The sequence below is a fragment of the Carlito syrichta genome, unplaced genomic scaffold (assembly GCF_000164805.1).
Source record: "Carlito syrichta isolate Samal-C Ts95f unplaced genomic scaffold, Tarsius_syrichta-2.0.1 Scaffold309732, whole genome shotgun sequence".
Taxonomy (NCBI): domain Eukaryota; kingdom Metazoa; phylum Chordata; class Mammalia; order Primates; family Tarsiidae; genus Carlito; species Carlito syrichta.
The window spans coordinates 425,834-428,508 of record NW_007253828.1 but is presented as its reverse complement, the minus strand read 5'-3'; positions in this window follow the sequence as shown (position 1 = coordinate 428,508).

Here is a 2,675-nt window from a genome sequence, read left to right as displayed (position 1 = left end):
TTTTTCAGTATTCATCTCTAAAAAACAAGGACTTTTCAAAATAACAATTAAAAACACCACTAGAGTGACAAAATATACCAACATTTTCTTAATGTTATATAATACTGAGTTTATATTAAAATTTTCTTAGTTGTGCCCAAAATATGTGATATTAAAAAATACATATTAAGCTGGGCTCGGTGGCTCAGCCTGTAATCCCACGCCTTTGGGAGGCTGAGGTGAGTGAATTGCCTGAGCCCGTGGGTTCGAGACCTGCCTGGGCAGCGAGACCTCATCTCTACAATAAATAAAAAAAATCAGCCGGGCATGGTAGCGCATGCTTGTAATTCCAGCTACTGGGAAGGCTGAGGAGGAAGGATCGCCGGAGCCCAGCATGTCGAGGATGCGGTGGCCAGAAGCGGCCACTGCACTCCAGTCTGGGCGACAGAGTGAGACTCCAACTCAAAACAAACAAACAAACAAACAAATAAAACATATTATTTTAAGCAGGACCTGCTTCTCTTTTATGCTAATAAAGCTTTTTCATCTGAAAAAAAAAAAAACAACTAGGACCTAATAAAGTAACACATATTTAATGTCATAGCATTTATGTCAATGTTCTTCTCTTGCACAGTTTTGCCTCTACTTTTTTTCCCCTGATATTAACTCTTCAAAAGAGACTTAGAGACTTCCAGTTTGGGCTTTGACATGTAAAAGGCTTGGGAATCATAATTTCTGTCTTTATAACAAGAACAAATCTGAACAAACTGATAATCAGTTACCTTTTTTTGGATCAGTCAGAGTTGAGGTCTCAGGGAAAACTGCCATCCCCAAATTTGGAGGCTTAAGCAAATCCAGGGAGTCACAGCTTGACTGGAGCAGTAGTTGCTGGGACAATACAGTGGTAGGAATATTTAAATGGCATATTTTGACAAATTGGTGGAGGCTGAATATAAACTAGATTGAGAATTAGAAACTACTAGAAACCAGAGTCCTAGGGAGACCCCAACGCTTTAGTAGGTTTTCCTTCCGTGAAGCCACTAGGTTCTCACATTGAAGAACTAAAAAACATCCTCTCATGACTTTAGCAAAGGAAGCAGGAAAGTACCTTTTTAACCATTCTTGCAAAAGCCTGTTCTCGGTAGAAAAGGCTTCCTGAGACATCCCACCTGGAAGGGTATTTATCCTATTGATGTCCCTCCAGGCTTCCTGTCTCACCCAAGATAAGGCGCAGAAAGAAACACTTGTGAAAGTCACAACTCAGGAACACAGGCCCATGTAAAAACTCAGGTTTAATCATAAGATTAGAAAGCTTTTCCTTATGCGCACTTCACCACCATATCAGTAGGGTCTAGTATAGTGTTTGACTACAGCTGAAAGAGCTGCAAGACAAAGACTTTATATAAGAATTCCTAGCAAAAAGTAAGAGGAATGTGAAGCCTCTGGAAGCTACAGCTAGAGCCAACACAGCCCTGGCTAAAAAGACTCTATTAAAAACAACAATAACAACAAGCCACAGCCAAATCTATGCCAGATTAACATTAAAAAAATACACAAGGAAGGCTATTTAAAAAAATTTTTTTTTAACTACATATTTTTTATTTTAAAATTGTGTAGTATAATTAAGGGTTAGGTATACAAATATGCATTGTGCAGGTACCCTTGTTGATGAGGTGTGCCCTCTGTCCCCAGACAGATACTGATTACCATGAATCCCACCTCCCAACACCTCCTTGCCCCCCCATAGTTTCCTGCCACTGTCAATCCTTTTATAGTATTATGACAGTTGTTCAAGGTCCACTTATGAGTGAGAACATGTAATACTCAGATCTTTTTTTCTGTGAAAGATCACTCAGTATTATAAACTCTAATTCCATCCAGGTTGCTGAGGAATTCATGATTTTGTTCTTTTTTATGGCTGTGAAATATTCCATTGTGTATATGTACCACATTTTTTTAATCCAGTCTTTTATGATGGACAGCATGGTTGGTTCCCTGATCTTGCTATTGTGAACAATGTTGCAATAAACATACCTCTGCAGGTATCTTTTTTATAGAGTGATTCGAGTTCTTCAGGGTATATTCCCAGTAGGGGGATTGCAGGGTCACATGGAAGGTCAATTTTTAGAGCTTTTCAGAGTCACTACACTGATTTCCACAGAGGCTGGACTAGTTTACACTCCCACCAACAGTGTAGAAGTATTCCCTTTTCACCACATCCTCTCCAGCATATGCTATTTTTTGAGTTGTTGATAATGGCCATTCTGACTGGAGTTAGGTGGTATGTCAGTGTAGTTTTAATTTGTGTCTCCTTGATGACTAGTGAGGTGAACATTTCTTCATGTATCTGTTGGCCGCTCGTATGTCTTCTTTTCAGAAGTGTCTGTTCATGTCTTTCACCCACTTTGTAATGGGGTTGTTTGGTTTTTTTCTTTTCAGCACGTTTGAGTTCCTGGTAGATCCTAGATGTTAGGACTTTGTCAGACATGGAGTTGGCAAATACTTTTCCCCAGTCTGTGGGCTGTCTCCCTGCTTTCTTGATGGTATCTTTGACTTTTCAGAAGCTTGTCAGTTTAATGAGGTCCCACTTTTCTATCTTGTCTCTATGGTCCGTGCATTTCAGTTTTTGCTCAGGGATTGGATGCCAGTTCCGACTTCCATAAGGGTGTGTACTGCATTTTCTAAAGTTCTTATGG